Below are 20,380 nucleotides of genomic sequence, written 5' to 3' on the forward strand. Positions count from 1 at the left end.
GAAAACCATCTATCTAGACAATTTGGATGGATAAGCACAATCCATCATAATACATCACCAAAGATTAGCCTGCTTATGAGACTGACGTGTTTTGAAAGGAACACACCAAAGTGAAATTTATTTTCACACTCCTAAGTCTGTGGCTTTGATCAAGGAAACAAAGCATGATGTTGTTTTAAGAAGACACTAATGACTGAAAAAGAAGTGATGTGTTTAAAAATCTTGGTTTGCTGTGGGGAATGGATGCAGGGTTTGCCACCAGCTTCCCATTAGTGTCTGAAAAACTCCCATGCTAAACCCTGCTGAACAAAGCTAGCAGAAATTTTAATACTTATATCTCTGATTAAACTAGTGCACATGTCTATGAAAGACTTATTTTTTTAAGATCAACAAATATATTTCATATTGCTTGCTGCAGATTACAAAACCTTAAGATCTACAAGCATCAATGAACAGTAAAATATATGGCCAGATGATTGACAGGACAAGAAACAGACAGGTATTGTGTGTAATAGGCTAAAACCAGCCTCTGGAAAAAACATGAAAAATGGAAATTAAAACAACAGAAAAACAAAGAGCATTTCAAATTTGCCTTAATTCAATTTTTATTGCTTTGCACATGATGTTACTCAGCCAAAAGCAAGTGAAATATTTTATGAATTTAATAGTACACTTCTGTATTTGTATGCTCACATCTTTTATTCTGTATCAAAGTTAAATGGAAATGTAAGGGTTGACTGTGATATCATTCAGGCCATGTCTCAAACACATTTGAAAAGTTAACTGCATCAGTTTGCTTACAAGTGATAGTTATATGAAGCCTTTAGTATTTTTATAAGTAAGCCTTAAGAATGGGCACCTGCTGCTCAAAGGAGAAACTCTTGATTTTTATGAGATCATTGGAAAGAGAAATGTAATTTCCCCATTGTGACTTTCCAATGAATATTTGTAAATCATTCCTTTGTAGCTGAGCTACCATTAAATGCAGATTGTTTGGGTCTTTATTTTATCTGAAATTTGGGTTCTGTACATTCAGTCTAGTTGAAAGGAATGGGAGAAATGAAACTTCTTCCCACTAATGCTACAAATCTGAATGTTTCCTTCTGTCTACTTGTACTTGTGCATTCTCTCACATGATCATGGCTTATTTTTTCTCTGACTGCCCTATCTCTGTTTTTCAAGCTAAGATAGTTAGCTAGAAAAAAGTAAAATGGGATGGTGAGTTGCATGTCTTGAGAAAACAATGGACTGCTTCAGTTTTCTGTGTTAGGAGGATTTTCACTGGTTTCATAAATGTAGTGGATGGTGTGCCCTTTCAGAGCAGTGCAAACATTATATTGAGTGGTCTCCATGGAGCAAACCAAACCCCTTTACAGTTAGTAACAAAGTGGACATGAATAAGCTTTATAGGGATCATTTGAATTATTACAGCATCTTTCATAGTTAGTATTGTCATGAAGCTGTAAAGACTAAAGCCTGCACAGGCACTGTTTTATTAAAAAAAAAATGCAGCAAAATGTAGTTTGAACAAGTAGCCAAAAATAATGTGTAGCCTTTTTGGAGCAGGAAGGGGATCTGCCTCCCTTTGTCATCCTCTGCTTTTGGTCACGTCATGCCAAAATATTGCTCAATCATCAAATGTTTGAATTTGGTCATAACGTATGTACAATCATCCCTTTTGGATTGCCCCTGCTGGTATTATTTGTGAGAAATTAGTATTCATGTGGGGTCACTGATCTTTCTGCAAATCACATCTATATTTCAGTGGTACATAAATTGTTTTCCTGCTCTGTATCCAAGCACTGATCTGGGTCTAAATATAGAAGACTGGGGAGGGAAAGTACAGGTTGTCACTGCTGCGATCAGCAGTGAGTTCCTGCCATAATCATTTCACCCTGAGTTCAATACCCTCTCTGCCTGTGTACCAGTAGTGTTGTAGCTCAGTTCAAAGGTGTAAAACATCAGGAGATAAATGGGCAACCACAACACTGCTGAATTTTTTCATCTGTCAGTGAGCCTAATGTTGTCTTTCTACAACTATTCTCTTATTAATGTATGGCTTCACATTTTGTACATAACCATGTCCATTAAAACACAGGTTCAAGGATAGGGAAATTGCTGTGAAAGTGGTGAAAAAAGACACTTCTCTCTGGGGCTTTGTTTGCTTTCTGGTTTATTGACCTGGGTGTCTCATTTGTTGGGTTCCTCTAACCATCTGTATGTAACTTGTACATTCTGGTGGGATTGAAAATGTGAGCTATGTGAATTTTTATGACTTGGATGGATAGTTGCCGAGGTGCTGACTGTTCTGGATGGCAGATGTAGCACAAGGACTAAGGAGGGGCCTTTGGCAATATTCAGAAAGGCGCGTTTGCCTGGCGCGCAGTATAAAAGCAAACATGATCACAGGAGGAAAGACTGCCAGAAAAGCAACATCTTAACATCTGTCCCACATAAAATACCTTATTTTTCCTTCTGTCATACAGTGTTTGCTTTCTGGTTTCATCCTGTACAACTGCAAAGCTGGTAGAGAATTTAGAGTTTCATGAATATCTGTGTATAAAAGCTGAAACCTATTTCAGGAGTCCTATATTCCCAGCTAACTAGTGCTTTAACTTTTGAATTTTTTTAAACTACTGTATACCTAAACCAGTATGAGATATTAATTTATTTTTCACTGACAAACAGGGATATTTTTATTCTAAGTAATTAAGTGCTGATGTTTCAGCCATCCTAGTTATTCCTTCTTCTGTTTTTGAGACAGCTTGGTGGTTTTTTTGCATTGGAAGCTTCTAGTTTCTGAAAATACTTTGTCACGAAATTATACGCAGAGGTCTATATACAGAAATATGTCAAACAGCTAATTGTTGCTTTTCAGTCTGTATGGGTCACCACTAACTAGGGCTCACAAAGAATAACTAAAATAACAAAATCAAAGCATTGTTTTTCTGGGATTGGGATTTCTGCTAAAAAAAATATTGATGTTTGCAAATCAGAAGGTTGGAGACCATTGAAGGAATCTGTTTGCAATTGCCTAGAAAAATCATGTGTCTGTGGCTATTACCTGGATACTCAATTCCTCCCTGTGACAAACTGAATCTCCAGCAGCAGCCACGTGTCTGTAGACACTTGGGAATGAGAAAGGATGATGCTTTTTCTTTCTCTCTTTGCCTTTGCTGAGCTGAGGTCAGTGCAAATTATGTCCAATTATATCTGGTGAGCCTGGAACATTAGAAAAATTGTCATTGGTGATACAGTAGAAACAGAAATCTACTCATGATAAGAAGGTGATGCTGCTCAGTCCAGAAGCTCCCCAAAAGTTTCTGTTCATTATGGTGAAAAAATTAATTGTTATGAAAACTTGAAAAATTTAAAAAGTCAATGTTTTTTATAGACTTATGTGTCTTTTGGTTTTGTTGTTATTAATTTGGACTCTGAGTGTTCTGCAGAAGGTATCTCTGAAATATATAAAACTGTCATGTGTTACTTTCTTGACATTTTTTTTTGTAATTAGTTCAACATGGCACAAGACCTCTCAATGACCCTTGGTTCTGTGTCACAGATTGCACTTTGTATGTTTATATGAAATACCAGGATAAGAGTCAGCCTGGGAGCACTTTGGTGATTTTCAAAGCAGAATAGTCTCCGTGGGGGCAAATGTTTGTGATAACTACAACTTTATTAAAACTTTTGAAGACAGTGAGTAAAATGAGACTGCAGAACTTCATCAGTGACTAAATATTTTACGGTGGCTGGTAAAAATTTTGCTGAAAACATAATTTAAAAAATATTCAGGCTTGGTTTTTCATAGCATTAAACCTTGTTTTGTTGATTATTTTAAGGTAAAGTGAATGTAAATCTGTTGGTCCAGTGTTTTGTAAAGGATTGAGTGTGATATAAAGCCATGGTGGGTGCAGTCCCTAGACTTTTGAAAAATCAGTTTTCTCCTGCTCATTTCCACACTTTTGATTGATGATTGTAAGAGGGAAGAGCAAACAACACAGATAAACATGAAATCATGGTTTAAGGCTGTAAAGTCAACTTACCAGATAAAGGTGTGGTGCAAAAGTAAGGAATATCTGAAAGACTGATACTGAAATGGTGCCTTCTGGTCAGAGGGCTTAAAGGGGATGAAACAGGTTTCAAATAAAACAAAATTTTGTTTTGTTTATTAAAGCAATTTAAAAGGGATTCTTTTAACATTATCATTGAATTGCATTAAACTGAATCAATTTGCTTCAATAGAACTTTAATGCTTAAGTTCTCTAGGTCTTCAAATCCCAGACTTAACCTTGGTCCCACTTTTTAAATCTTAAAATCTTGCCTTTGACCCTGGGCTTATAAAACTTCATAGATAAGAAACAGTTGTGTGTACTCACTAGTTCCTCCAGTTCTGGGATCACTTTGAGGAGGAGGCTGCTTCTGAAAACACATGATGATCATATCATCATATGATCATGGTTGGGAGCAAAACTCTTCATTTTCTGGGCAAGGAGAGACTTGAAGAGTGAGGAAAAAGATGCTAATAATGCAGTTCTGGATTTCATCTCTTAGCTTTCCTGCAGTTGTACTAGTTCAGCCTTGGCTGATCCTTCAGAAAACTTGACTTCTTCCCACAGTAAATCTTTATTCTTCTCACTTAATGGTACAGTCTTTCCTGCACCATAAGATCGTGATGCACCTATTTCATAATAACAGATAATTTTAACAAGAATTTATAGCCTGTTCATATATTCTTTTGAATAACTCATTGCCTGTTGTTTATCTTCAGTATGGTCCTTTAAGTTACAGCTTACAGCTGTGCAAACCATTTTATTTGGGTGTATTTTGTAGTTCAGGGTCTTCATGGAATTGTATTTGCAAATTTCTTCCTAGTTTCAATTGATGATTGTCTCCTTTAAAGACCTGAACCACTTATTTTCTTTGAAATGTGTGGCATCAATAAGATAATTAATTAATTGAAAGTCTCAAGATAATATTTCAAATTTTACTGAAGTTCATGTAAAGGAAGGGAAATCTTTTTTGGAGAAACACCAAACTTCAGTTGTTGGCCTTGTTCCAGAGTTTTTCTCCTGAAATACATTTCAGGAAAATCCTGCAAGAGAAATCCTCTGCCTACCAATTCAGAAAACTTGAAAGTGATGGGTTTAGTCATTAGCTTCCAGCCTGATGACCTGGGAAGAGGTGGATGAATGTCGAAGTGGTGCTGGAAATGTTTCCTCTTTCAGCAGTAGATGTGTCCTTTACTAAATTAACAGTCAGCCTTGAAAGGAAAATATATGAAGCATGGATCAGCAAATTAATTCAAATTAAAAAGAGAAATGGTGTTGAATATTCAAACTCAAAGCCAGTATTTGTTCTTTTAAATTTCAAGTCCACATGCCTTCAAGCTGTGGACTACATCATAATGTGGTTTTTCATGGTCCACTCCCATCTCACTGCCTAACTCATAAAATCTCTGTGACAGCTGTAGCTGTGGATTAATAGAGAAGTAGGAGTTGGAAAGTATTTAAAGTTTTTAGCTGCCTTTTTAATAGAATTTAGGAACTGGGAATAGGAGCTCTCCAGAGACAGCAGTTTCAGAAGTTTGCTGTAAAAACTGACTACGTAAGGAAATTTTGTCACTGAAGTGGTTTATTAAGAAGTAGCAATCAGTTCTAGTGGCAGGCACAAAATGTAAGAGTTTCATGAGATAAGGGACAGGATGTTGGTTGTTTTCTGATGTACATTACAATGAAAACTTAAGTTTTTGTTTGTGCACTAGTATTCATTTTTGAACTCTTACAGTTTGGACTAACCCAAGTATGATATATCATTAAAACAAAACCTTTTATTACTTTTTATTCCTAATCTTTCAGAATTGCATGATTTTGGCATCTAAATTTTGCTGTTAATTCTTACTGAAATCTCTGAAATGTTACAGAGGATAAATTTTAGATTCTTGCTTCATATAATGTGAACATTTGCCATCTTTTCAATAAGTAATACATTTGAGCACTTTTATAATTATCTCTGTTTGCTTTGAGTTATTTAAAGTTTTAAAATACTACAGTTGAGAATATTTTTATACACATATATAAGAAAAAACCTCCCCACCAAACCCAGCATCTAGATTATTCCAGTGGTGAAAGCATCTGTCAAAGATTTCTTTTCAAACTTCTTTAAGGGCCAGAGATTACTGGGGACTAAACAAATAATGGGGTTTTAGTTTCAGTTTGCTGGTTATTCTTGATGATAAAGTTGGGGAAATTAAAAATGTCTAATTTAGGTCAAATTATACATTTTATAGGACCAATGTAAAGAGACTGGTTTTAGTTGAAGATTTAGTTTTAAAGAAAGATTCAAAACAAGATAATTGCAAATTTTCTGTATGAAATATTGTATTTTGAATTCTGTGGTGAATTTTCAGAAAGCAGCAGTGTGGGCCACACAAAACACCAGGAACAGGACATAAAGAATGTCTTAATGTTGGGTGAACTTGGGCATTTTTGAGAGGGGAGAAAAAAGCCTCACACCTCACTCCTAGGGTGTCGTTCTGCCAGGCATTAGCATTATTTATTAATTAACACTGACAGCAGAAGCTCTTTGGTACCAGTGGGGCAGTGAGTTGACCACCTGAGGCCTGGTTTTGTAGCCTCTGTGCCAAACTGGTTCCTTGCAGGTCCTGCCATCTCCAGCAGTTTTGCAAATACTTCTCTGGGGAAGGCTGGATTTCACAGGGCTGCACAGGGAGCACCCTGAGGTTTGCTTGCCAAACAGAAGAAATAGTGACCCTGAGGGGCCAGTGGTGCCCCCAGAAGTCAAGTTACATCCCTTTATTCCCACCCTCAATTCTCATCTGCTTTGCCTCTGACTTCTGTCCCAGTTTGAAGTCCCCCTTGGAGAGGTGGGGGATTTAGGAGCTCATGAGCACCTTTAATTTTCTTAACTAGGGTTTGTCACATGGAAGCTGATCATGAACTGCTTAAAGTGTGTAGGACTCTAATTGATAGCTGAACAATTCAACAGTGCTTTTTGCAGTTACAAGTAGCTGCCAAAATCTCATAAATGACCATGTTAGTAATATTTTTTTCCTTCTTCAGAAGGAATATTTCTTTCTTTTATTAATATAAAACCACAATGTCATTATGTCACCCATGCATCCACTGTGTAATTACTCCATTTTAAAGATAAATCCATTGTCTTAGGATGCATCCATCATGGATGTCACCTTTAGCACAGAAGGTGAGACACTAAATGGACACCTTTTACTAATATTAATTTCTATAGAGTCATCAATTGCGAATAGACTATCCATTGTTCTCTTTGACAGAGACAGGCTAATGACAAAGATTAAATTATCCATTTTTGTGGAAGCGGGGGATCTGCTTCGAAGAGTGCTCGGAGAGATCTTGGTTTTTTGGCCTGAGTATATTACATTAATCTACAGTTTGTTCATTTTAAACACTGATCAATTACAGCAGAAGATTGCAGATTGCATGTTCTTCATTGAAATGAAAGGTCAGGAATTGGAGAAGCTTTGATTTTCTCTCTGAAAGATTTTACTCAAAAAGAAAAGAAAATGCCTGGTTTTGTCTCTTGCCTGCTGTGTTAATCTGACACTCAAGGGCTCTTTCTGGATCTTCTGCCAACCTTATCTCAGATTCTCATGCAATTTAAATGACAATTTATAGTGCTCATTTAAATTATGCAGGAGTGTTATTCTCAGACTATACTGAAGGGTACATCACTGGAAACTTGCTAGAGCCAGTACAGGACCCATCAAGGCCCCAGTGCCTTTAGCAGCTAGGCACTGTAATGTTATTTCCAGACCACCTGACCTTTTTGGGGAGGTGGGGGTGAAGCCAGGCATGCTGCATGTGGCCTTACTTTCTTTGTGTTTTATCTTGGTGCAGTGAGTGAGATTGGCATGTCTGGATCCAGTGATGTGGGAGAAACTGACACAGGATGAATCAGACCAGCAGCCTGTGAAGTTATTTCCCCATTCTATCTGGATAAAATTCCTCAGTATCTCAGGGCACCTGGGGACATGGGTTAGTGGTGGCCTTGGCAGTGTTATGTTCACAGTTAGACTCAATGGTCTTTTGAGGGTCTTTTGCAACCTAAATGATTCTGTGGCTATGTTTGGTATTTGACAACTGTTTAAAGTTAGATTTCTTTGTTGTCTCTGGGAGAATTTCAGTGCTGTACAGAATGATTCAGAAGCTGGATCAGAACACTGGATTACTGTCTTAAATCCATTGTGTGCTCATGAATGAGAAAAAATAGGATAAAATCCTGATTTAGGAAGGTGCTTCAGTGGGAAACAGTTCAGTACCAGCATAGGCTCGAGGAAGCATGGAAAAAATCCAAATGTTATTGAAAGTGTTACCTTAATTAGTGGGCTTTTGGCAAAAGCTGACAACCTGCTTTGCTGTGTGTTTATGCAGCATGTGCCTTTAGAGTAGTTGTTTTAAAAAACACCTAAACAAGTTTGTAAGTAGTTTTGCTATCAAATAAGAGTAAACAATAATGTAATTGCCTGTTTCCTTCCTGCCAGGTGAATGGTTTCCACAGCAAACTCCATAGTTGTTCTTCCATGGATACTCACTTGGTTTGTATCTTCTGGCATTAGGAAAACAAAATGTCTCTTCTGGATTTCATGGTCCAAAAAATGTGTTTCCAACACATCAAGTTAGTCAATTGCATTTTTATATATTAAAGACACCATTACTGGAAGAACCCTAGGTGAGAAACAGAGAAAGATCTCCAAGGGTACTTTTTAAAAAGTTTTTGTTGTATCAGGGCATATGTTAATTCCTGATATACATATTGAAATGAGAGGTAACACAATGAAATTACATGTTAGGCTTAGATTGAAATAGTGGCACTTTCTTTGGTATCATTAATTTAAAATGCTGATGTAAAACTTAACTTGACTAACAAAAATTAGATTTATCAGGAATTTTAACTGTTGCCAGGCCTAATGCAGCTTTTTTCTCATTCCAATTGTTTCTATTTATCTGCACTTTGTTAAAGGAAATTTTGGGACACAAAAGGGACAAAGATTGTCCAAAATTTGGTATTCTAGACATCTGCTGCACATCAACAAACTCTGTGTGCATGGTTTTCAGTGTGTCTGGCCTTTTTTCTATAATAATTTGTGTAGCTGTTAGGGAAGGAAAAATACATTCTGGAAGGACTACACTTTCTTTTTGACTGTTTCTTTTTGACTGGGTGACCTACAGTGGACAACCACCATGAAAGGACATTAGTCACAAAGTTGGCTAGGAATAGTATTTTATTAGGAGAAGAAGTAAAAGAAAAAGGGCTCTACTTGAGTGTGGATCTTTTCTTTAGTCCTAATTAGAACCACAATCCATCATGTTGGAGAGTTTCTATTCATTTTGGTGATTGGGGACATGACAAATGAATCTCGGAATAAATGGGATGTCAAGGCAGAGCAGGAGATGGATGTGTTCTGCATGGGATGAATGTAATAAGTACAGTTAATGTTGGCAACCAGCCAGTCCCATTGCCTCATGCTGGGTGAGTTGCCCCAAGGCTCTGACCAGGGGTAAACCACCAATAAATGATTCCCCTCATCTCCCATTTATTAGAGAGAGAACACCTTGTCAAGGCTCGTTTTCTGTTTTCCTAACTGTCACTTTGCTTCAGTGATGGCAACTAATTGAATATTAGTTAATTGTTTCTAATAAAATGCTGATAATTAGATAGCTTTTTCATCTTCCTGGCCTAGCTCCTCTCTTTAATTTTGCTTCCCTTTCAGTAGCCTCTGTTTCTCACACCCTGCGTCGAGATTGATTATCTGCAGCGAGCGAGAGGCCAAGCAAGAAACTTCATTTAAGATTAATTTCAGGGAAACTGTTTTACAATTTTTCTAAATTGAATTTAGTCTTAATTTTAAAGTGTTAGGGGTTGTATGTCTTCAAAGGTTGCTTTTGGATAATTTATTATGTAGCAAGTAATCAAACCCACTCTTGAACTGGGATGCTCAAGATGTCGATAGGCATTCCTTGGATTTAGCCATACTGACAAGCCTGGTTTTGCTCAAAAGTGTTGGGAAAACAAGGGGGGCATTCCCTGGCATATATATTAGATGGCCATTAATTTATTTCATTATCAAGCAATTCCAAGAAAATACTGTCTTTGCCTCCTTGTGTCAATCTTGCCAGTCCCCCTTGTTGTCCTGTGATAAGCAGAAGGGACATGGATGGTCTCCCCTAAACACTTAAAACCAAGCATGTGATATCTGTGTATGTCCATGCTAGTACCAGATCAGCAATTGTCTTCCTTACACCAGCCTGGGAAAGACTCAGATTCATCTTCAAATGTATTTGAATTGCATGCTGTTCTTTGAATCCATGAAAAAAACAACCTCAAAAACCTCAGACCTGTGTGAATGCTGCACTCAGCTGTTTCTCAGGGATTACTTCCCAGTAACTTGCTGGCTGTCTGGCCCACACTATGTATAAAATGTGAGGGATTCCACTAATTTCAGTTGAATCGTGTGTGTGTCTTGCACAAGTGTAAAGCTGTCCCAAGGGACTGTTCTCTGTCTTATCTGGAGTAAACCATAGTATAACAAATATATTCCAAATCAGTGTGCTCACAAACTGAGGATAGTACAGCTGTAAAAATGATGGCAACAAATATTTCTGCAGCCTGGTGGTGGGGATGTATGTGTGCCTGGTAAGAGTAAAATAAAAAAAGGCAGCAAAACATCCAGAATTTGAATTATGTTGGTGCTTATTTAGCAAAAGGGGAAGGCTGGAAAAGGCACCCCTAAGATCACTTCCACCTTAGCCTCTATCTCTCCCCACACAAAACCAGCTTTATTTGTTTGCATTCCCTTGGGGAGGGGATGAAACTGTATCATGCTGCTTCTTTCAGCCATTGACTTGTGTAAAGATATCAGGGGATGGATATTTGTACCATGGCAAAATGCTGAGCAGCTCAGTGTAAGAACTGCTGAGTTGGAAAAAGAAGCTGGAGAAGGATGAAATGAATACTGAAAACACAGAAATGAGAAAATGGAACATAATGCAAGCAGAATTAGAGTACTTGGAGTCTGTCCTAAGATATTCCTGGCCAAGTTTGTCCCTTCAAGCAAATAAAACAACCCCAGGGAACAATTTGGCCTATCATGCATACATTTGGATTCTCTGAAGAGAAGCAGAATAACCCAATTGCACGGAGTGAGAAAAACTGTAACAGCATTTACATCCTATCTTTTGCTCTAAGAGATGCTGAATATAATATATGGATCATACAGAGTCCTTGTTAAAATCAACCTGATACATTTGTAGTAGCTTCACAATGTACCAATTATTTAAAAACTCATCAAGAGAGAAGGTCAGATTCTGAATGGAATGTAGGTGAGCACTTGCCTTAAACCTGCCAGAAAAGTAGGTCTATAAGACTTTCTAAACTTTATTTTTTTTTGCTAGCAAGCCTCTTGACTTGGCAGGAATTGGATTGGCAACTTCCAAAAATTCAGTGTGTTTCTTTGACTGCACAGTCATACAGAACTGTAGTTCATATAGAAACATCTGAGCCAGCTTTAAATTAGGAATGTAACCATAATGTCACGGAGCTCAGCATGGGACAACTTGCCTGGCCTCTTAGGTAGGTTTTGCTGTCTTATACTGGCTGAGGTGTGTATGTATCCTCTGTCTCTGCTGAAGGGCATCAGAAGACTTTTATCATAAGAGAAAAACTAAAAAATCTGGCTCTCAGATGTATTCTGTATTGGAGAAGCTGAAAAGGTTCTCTGCTAAGTGAAGAGGGATCTGTGCTGTCTTTAAAAGAAGAGTGCAGATTTTTCTATTCCACTCTGGCTGAATATATACATAGAAAAATAAAAAAAGGAAATTGGTGAAAGACCAGAAAATAGTTTCTCTCATTTTTCTTGCATATCTTAATCTTTCAATGGAGGTTGTAGTTAACATTTTTCAAAGAAATCCAGCTCATTGCACATTGCTCCTAGAGTGGCCCTGCTGGGCTCAAACTATTGCAGCCTAAGTTTCTTCAAGCGGCTTCTCTTTAGTCAGTCAGGGTGGGTGACAAACAGGTCTGTTGAAAGCACATTTGTGAACCCTCCCAGGGATGGAGCAGACCCAATTACAGCGCAAATGAAGTACCCTGAGTGCGTGGTGAGCACACATAATAAAGAAGTCTAGTTGCCAAGACTTATAATTTGTAGAGGTGGAGATTTTATTATTTTCTGTAAACAGGATTTTGTTCATTAGCTATAACTTGCTATAGAGTTGGTAGGAAAATCATCTATTGTCGTGGGGGTCTGTACTTAATGGCAAGACCTCAACACAGCAATCCACCTCAAGTAACTCTGAGCACAGTAACAAATAGGTGCCCCACTGCAGATAAGCAATACAAGCTGTGAAATCTGCTGTAGAAAAGACTTCCAGGTATATTCACATGTTTTGTCTTGAGCAAGCAGTCTGTTGCTTCTGATTTTTCACTGGAAACAGCTGACAGGTAAAATATTGTAATATTGTTTCAAAAAACCTCGCTGGATTGCTTGTAGCCTGCTATCAGCTTACTCCACTGGCAGTTCAGTTTGCAGCACCTGTGATAAATGAGTGAAATTAATGATTGCCAAGTGCTGCCTGACTATACTTGATGTAAAGTGAGATGGGGTTTTTTGAAGTTCAGGCTGTCATCGGATTTTTTTTATTTATTTATTCCTCTATTTTTAGAAACTATGTAGCAGCAAATATGTGCCATGTACTGCAGGTTGATAGACAACTGAATGGCAGGGCTGTAATGGGATCTTTCAGTTCTTACTGAATAAAGTCTGTTTCCTTTTTATTGCTCTGATTATACCTATATACCAACAAGGCATGTTTAAAGCCTCTAGGAGACTGCTATCATCACAGCAGAAATGTGTTTTCTCTTTACAAAAAGAGAAGAATTCAGATTATTTGTAGGCTCGTGCAATGCTTATGTTGCCTTTGTTTTTGAGCAGCCTTTTGGAAGAAATGTCTTCCTGTGAGAGGAAATAAAATATGTGAATCTGGGCAAAATGTGGTCCCAAGATCTGATTCTCACTTCTTCAGACCACGGTGTGTAGGGGTGATGGGAGTGTTGGGGAGCCCAGGGAGGACTGTGCCCTTTCTAGAGCAGTTTGAGATTGTACCCAAACTGACATGGCATCATTGGCCAGGAAATAACCACCAGCAGGGTTCTTTGTTTAAAGAAATACAAACACATTTATCTTGAAATTAATTCCAATTCCTAATAAAAATCCAGATAACAGGCATCTGGAGAAACAGTTGGTCCCTCCTGTGTGATGAAGAAACATGTTCTTGCAATGGTGCAGATAAAAATTAGGTCCAGTGGGAAGACTTTTCAAATACATATCTAATAGTTTAGTAGTGAGTCATTAGAGATCTGTAAATATCCTCATTTAAAACTTGATAGATACGGAAGTGTCAGTAGTCTTTATAAACTGCAGCCCATCTTTCCAGTGAAGGAACCTCGTGAGAAACTGTAACACTGATGGATTTGAGGGAAGCCCACCCTGTTCCATACCCCTTGATGTTTGGTTAGTGAAAAAGAGGGCTTTGTTTCCAGTCAGTGCAAACACAGTAAGTTTGTTTGGCACTTTTGGATTTGCTGGGACGTTGTAGTGCTTGTGTGGGGAGAGGCAGAAAAGAAATGCCCAACATCAAGGTTGCCCTCCATAGCTTTGTCCACAGACTGAGAAAATCCCTAGCAGAGGTGATTCAGGCTTTGTGTGTGCAGAGTGTCCCTCAGTAGCTGAGAAATAATGGGAAGGACCATTCCTAAAGCCAAGTGATGATCATGGTGCTTTTAGATGAATGTAAATTTCATAATCAGCTGTAGTCTGCAGCTGGAAAAATAGAAGTATTGTAAAGTATTTTGAAAATATTACTGTTCAGGGATCATAAGACAAAGATTAGTTGTCTAAATCTGTCTCATAAACAAATTAACACAGTCCTGCTTTCTGTTCAAAATATGATTCTTGTTGGAAGGATTAAACATGTTAAATCCAGCTAGAATATGCTGTGATCATGTTTTTTAGCAAAGCTGCAATAATCAGACATTTACAACTAATAAATCTGTACTTTAATTCCTCTGCAATAAGGCTTTGAAATATAATCTGTCATTTCAGATTTATAGAACATGACTTTTCATAATTATAATTCTCAAATGCACATTGCTAGTTATAATTAAATTCACTTTCAAAAAATCTGAAGCATTTTTGTGGATTATCTGCTCATAATATGTTCTAATGGTAAAATTAATGTATAATCTGTTGAATAAATTTGGTTAGTTCTTGGATAGAAAAATATGCTCTACCATTGATCAAGTGCTGGAAACTTAGATAAGAATAAAAATGTGTACTGTATATCTTAAGAGAGCTCTAACAAAGCCACATCAAGCTCAATCACAGGCAAAAAAGGAACTTTCCTTCATAAAAGAAAAAAAATGAAAGGATTTCAACTAATTCAAAAGAAATTTTAAAATATTAAATTAGAGCTTGATTAGAAAAGGTGTTAAATATTGGCTCTGGTTAGGGTGTAACAATGGATTAAATTATAGATTCATTCAAGTGAAGAATGAATCCCTATTCGTGGGAACAAGCATATTTATTTGTGGGTGTTGGTTCAATAAAAGCCAAAGTGTATCACTTACTCAGCTTAATGTTTCTCATTAATAAGATACCCAAGAACCTGATGTATTTCTTGCCATTACTGTCAGAACCACACTATTATTTTATTAAAGCAGAATCTCAGGCTTTAAAAATCTCAGTTTTAAAGTCAATAGGTGAGATCCTGCTCCTGTAGAGCAGGAGCTGTGTGGATGCTCATCAGATGGGATTTTCCCCTCACAATGTGTTCTTCTTCTTCTTCCACTCCCCCATGAGTGCAGCTGTAGGTGACCAGCACAGCCAATCCTTTAGATTTGTGTGTGCTGAATAATGGGAATAATTTATTCTGTCAAATCCTTAAGTAAGAAATATAGAGAAGATAACAAACTATTTCTGTAGCCTAACTGTGGCAACTGGGACCATCAGAGGATCAAATCACCAGTGGGTTTGGGAATAGTCTCTTGTTCTCAGAGGGTTTGTTGCTGCTGAAAGGACATCTGAGCTCCTTTCTGCTGAGGACTTGGAGCAGCTCTGTCTCTCTGAGCAGGCTGCTCTACTCCCTGTGAGCACCTCTGCAAGTGATGTTTGTTTGCTCAAGAGCTGACACCTCCAGGGCCCATTCTGCACTCCCATGCTCTGGGAGAAAAGCAGACTGTAATTTACAGGGTTCATTTTAATGAGTGTGATGTGGCCAGTATTTTACATGAGCACACATAGTTATCAAATTCCTTCAGAACACATGAAGCGGTGCAGCTGAACTTTACTGTGCAGATCATCTCACCCTTGGGGAAGCTTGTGGGATGGGCCAAAGTCAATAGGAAACTGGAGACTTAGAGATTAAATGTGCAGTGGAAAACAGGGGAAAACTGGTGTTTTCTTATGCACATGGGAAAAACTGGTGTTGGGCTGAAAGATGGCAGTAGTTGTTTTACACTTCTGTGTAACTTCCTTCCTTCAGCCCGACTCATCCTCCCTAAATGAAGGTACTAGAGGAGTAACTGGGCCAGAGAAGACTGAATAAGTGTAAAATCAACCTGGAAACTGTAAACTTAGGAGAAATAATAAAAAATGTATTTAAGAAGTCCAAGAGGAGGTAAATAGCTTCTTGGAAATCAGCATGACACTGTGGGTGTGTTTGATGCAGAGGCTGCTGGATTTGAACGGGGGTAGAAGGTCTCTGCCTTGTTAGGGCTGAGAGCTTGATGGCGACTTTGTACTTAAAATGAGTGAGAAGACTGAAACAGGATTGGTAATAGTGAGTACCAGTGATAACCTGGTGTTCCTGTGGCCCATTTCAAGAAGAGAGCATTCTTAAAGATAGCCTATACCCTATCTAGGGCAAGTATCAGCAAGTTTTGTAAATTTTGTCACAGGACTAGAAACCCCCAGGAGCTGAAGGACAGTTCTTACCTTAAAGAATTTATAATCTCCACAACTAAATTGGGCAAAAGTGGGAAAGAATTGGGCAAATTAGCTGTACACTGGATTTCTAACCATGGTCTCCTATCATCCAGCCTTGTGTATTGAACCACCCACACCCTTCTCACATGCTGCTGTTCCCTCGAAGTCTGGGAGAGAATAGACAGCAGTCAAGTGCAGTAAATACATAATTCAGGGCAATATGGAGCATCCCAAATGCAGGCATGATGACCTGCAAGCAAAATTACATGGCTGAAAATCAAGGTCATTTAGGGACATCTTGCTCATGTGCTCCCTCATAGTCTTTAGTTTGTATCTTAGACATGAATTGATAAACTTTCATAGTGCAGCACAGGTAAAAGCAAAATCAGCTACTTGAAAATGCTGGTGTACTTATTCATAATTGATCAACTGCTAAAGAGTATTTTTACCAACCTAAGAAACAATTTCAGGAGACATTCTTGAATTCTGTGGAAAAGAAATATCTCCTGTCAGTCAAAACATTCTGTGCCAGCTGTGTAGCTGAAGATAGAAATTCAGAAGCCCTCTGTCAGAGTGCAGAGGGATGTGAAGGGCTGCCATTTCTGCTGAATATCTGTAAGGGGAGTGACAGTAAATGTACCTGAGGGTGAGTTTTCCCTGGATTAGCTGGCCCACCTGTGGCTGCATTTCTTCAGAAAACTTCTAGCTGGAAGTATGTGCACATCTCATATGACGAAAGTTCTTTATTAGCCCTTTAAAATAATGGATATTTAGCTATCACAAATCTGTCCACTTAATTAGCAAGCTGAAATAGTGTCATTAAAATATAGAGTTGCCATTATTGAAAATAGTTGTTAATATGGCACTTTTACAGTTAGCTGAAAAGCAATTTTTAAGATGTACAATCTCATGCCTTTTGAACCCATCTAGTTTTTAGATATGGGGGAAGCATGCAGAAACTGCCTGCCCACCTTACACATGGTGTAGCTAATGGGGAGGCTGTTGGTGTGGATTTCAATGAGAGAATGCCAATTTCTTGTATTTTAATGAAGTTCTATTGCCAAAATTCAAGAGAATCTAGTGTGATGAACGACTAATGAGCCATGTCACCTGTTTTGTATTTGAATGTGAGATATTACACAGTGGATCAGGTTATTCTTACTTTTTACAGCTAAAGACACATGGCAGAGAAATATGGTTCTTGGATAAGAGGTATAAGAGATAAATAAGGTCAGGGTTTATTCCTAGAGCAGACAGCATCATGTGAATTGACAGTATCTCAAGATCCCACAGTGTGTTCAGTGTAGGTGCTAATGTCCCATGTGCAGCCAGGGCCTGTGACCTTCAGTCTTCTGAGAGTCATAAATTCCCTGAGGAGTTGCTCCTATCAGAAAGGATGAGATTAGAGAATAAATAAGGTGTAAGTGATGGTTGCAGAATCAGGTGTTTAAAAACCTTAAAAATATGCAAGAGGGTATGAACAATTGGGAATTAAGTGTATCAGAAGGGCTTAGGGAGGATTCAGCTCTGCATTTTATCTGAATATCTGTGGTTGTTTATTCCAGTCTGTGCAAACAGGGGATGTTAATTGGTGAACCAGCACTTGGCTCTGGCATTACAAACACAGAGCTTTGACTTGTTTAGTACCATATGAATATTATAAAGCCATCAAATCTGTCCTTACTTACCTCTTCTCTGCGATACTGCCATGTCCATTTACACTTCTTTTGATCACATTCCTCCTTATTTGATTTCTTCTGGACATATAAAGTACAGGATAATGCTACATTTGTTTTAGGACCTTTGTGGATTTTTTCCCTTCCCAATTTTGAAAGCTTACTTTGGCTTTTGGAAAGATATGGTGAAGACCTTTCTCACATGAGAAATGTGTTGAAAATATTTTCTTAATAGCCTGCTTGGTGCTGCTTAATTTGTGTTTACAAAAGAAAAAATACACAAAGAACTGCATTTTTCAGAAAGTACAGAATAACTACCTTGTGCACATCCCAGGAGCTGGGCAATTGATATACATTAGCAATGCCTGAGGATGAGGAGCTGTCTTTATCAGATGAAGCCATCTTTTTTTTCTCAACAACAAAAATGTATGCATTCTTACTGCAGAAAATGGATAGCAGATGTGCCTTCCCCACCCACCACCCCAAACACATTTGGTGATGTCTCAAATATATGTAAATATTTAGAAATTTTCCAATCTGCTTAAGGATATATATGGTAACACAATAGAATTTAAATACAAATATTTATTTCAAATGACACTTGCAAAACTGGAGAGCCTCCCTGCTGATGTGCACAAAATACTATGACAAAGATTATTTAAAGATATGTCAGCAGTTTTACATATATATTGGAAAATACTCTGTGTGCATGTTCACAAGGCTGGGAAGCTTGCCTGAGTAAAGGAAAGATTTTGGATCTTTGAGGGTGACTGGACACAAGTGGCCCCATGGACCAGGGGCTGTGGCTGCTCTGTGATCAGACCAAGCTCTCCTCTAGGATGGGAAGAAAATACTTTTACAGTATCTTTCTTTTTGCACTAGCAAGGTAAACAGCATTAACTGGGACTTGCTCCTGTTGCTCAGGGATTTTTTTAGCCAGCTCTTGTTTGTTTTTCCTGTTACCTTTGTGATTTGCCTTAAAAAAACAGGAGATCATAATTTAACACTGAAGGGCTGCAAGTAAGGCACATGAAATGAAATGCAATTCCCACTTTCACCACTCTGAGCAAGTGCCAGTCGTTTGTTTTCATTCTGAAAGCAGCTGAGCACTCTCTGCCTGCACAGGATGTGAACATTCCCAGTATCTTCATTCAGCATCTTGCAGGATTCTGTTTCTGAGAACAGGCACTCTTCTGTGTTTTTATTGCTGGTACACCATTTCCTGTTTCCTCTCTGTCCACATCACAACTTCATGTATTATTACTGGTTTGGGCTTATGAAGATACAGTTATGCAACATGAACTCATCCGTGAAAGGCTGAGATTGTCAAAACAATCAAAAACACTTGAAAAATCTTTTGATAAATATTCTGATGATAAAAATGAGTTTTACTGCTCTACATTAGATCCCAGCACACATGAACTATTTCAAGTCAGGAAAATGTGTCAGAGTTTATCTCATGACTACTTAGGTGGATACAGTTCTTACCAGAGCTGAGGCCCAATCACTTCAGTAGGACTTTGAGGCTTCAACTTTCATGTATCAGAGACCAAGTTATGAATTATCCTTGGGGGCACCAGAAAGGTTCTGCCTAAAAAAGAATATATTTATCTGCCTGAAATGGGTCTGGTAGACAATGAAATATTTGTGTTTTTAATCTGAAATTCACATACATTTTTTCTTGAGCATCCCATACTCTGCTGGGGAAATTGTCAATTATTTATTTGAGTATTGGAGAAAAATCAAGGGCATATCAAGGCACTTCACACCTTTTGATGCAGTCTAAAATGTTAAAATTCCACTCTGGCAAAATTCTCTCGGCGTTTGTTTTTCTACCTCTGAACTTGACAATGTTTTCCTTATTTTTGCTGGGAAAAAAATGGATCTGTTTTCTTAACAAATGGAAGTGTTTGACTTACAGATGCTACCTTTCAAATCAAAACCTACTAAAAATATGATATGGCCAGAAAACGTGTGACATATTTTCCAGTTAGTGGGTGAGAACTTTTTCTGCAGCTGTGCTGTGTGTCTTGGCACATGTTTGTCTGTGCAAATATTCCTTCCTCAGATTTATCAGTGCAAAATTTCTAAACTGCTGTTGAGGCAGAAAGAAAGCCTTGTAACACTTGAGAAGAAAAAAATGCTGGAGAACAGAATAGCTTTTTAGCATTCCACATGTTTTAATTTCTATTTTCCCAAGCTTGAGCACCACCCCAAGTGTAGGAAGAGAAGGTCAGGGAGCCTCTTTTACCCCAGTGATGGCATTGGGTGGGGAGGTCACTCCTTGAGGGGAGGAACTGGAAGCATATTCTGAAATGTGTGTGTCCTGCTGGAGGGAAGCACTGGTTATGCTGCAGAGAGAGGGTGGAAAATTATTGGTAGGTGAAGAAAATATCCTTCTCTTTTAGTAAGGTTGAAAGGAGTGGGAGGAATCAGTGACCTTAAATTCAGGACTTTGCGCTTTGAGTTGGAGGAGGGGGAAACAACAGGGGAAATGAAGACTAATTCATAGTGTTTTCCTTCAGTACTTCCTGCAGTCTCCCCTGCAGTATGATAACTTTGGAAATGCCTGAATTTTGACAGCATTTCATACAGCAGAGAACTACTGTGGGGTTTATGCTGCAGTGCTCTTCAAAGACAGAATTAGCATTGAACAATGTGATGT

The 20,380-nt window shown here is 38.1% G+C and overlaps 1 long non-coding RNA gene across 1 annotated transcript in view; it reads left to right on the forward strand.

Moving 5' to 3' along the window:
* LOC135279268 (uncharacterized) overlaps positions 1-9,032 on the forward strand; it is a 50,083-nt gene extending 41,051 nt beyond the window's left edge. The window contains exon 3 of the long non-coding RNA XR_010346554.1: positions 8,540-9,032. This is a non-coding gene — a long non-coding RNA (uncharacterized LOC135279268). The remainder of the gene's footprint in view (positions 1-8,539) is intronic.
* The last annotated feature ends 11,348 nt before the right edge of the window (positions 9,033-20,380 follow it).

This window comes from Passer domesticus, chromosome 12 (genome assembly GCF_036417665.1).
Source record: "Passer domesticus isolate bPasDom1 chromosome 12, bPasDom1.hap1, whole genome shotgun sequence".
Classification (NCBI taxonomy): domain Eukaryota; kingdom Metazoa; phylum Chordata; class Aves; order Passeriformes; family Passeridae; genus Passer; species Passer domesticus.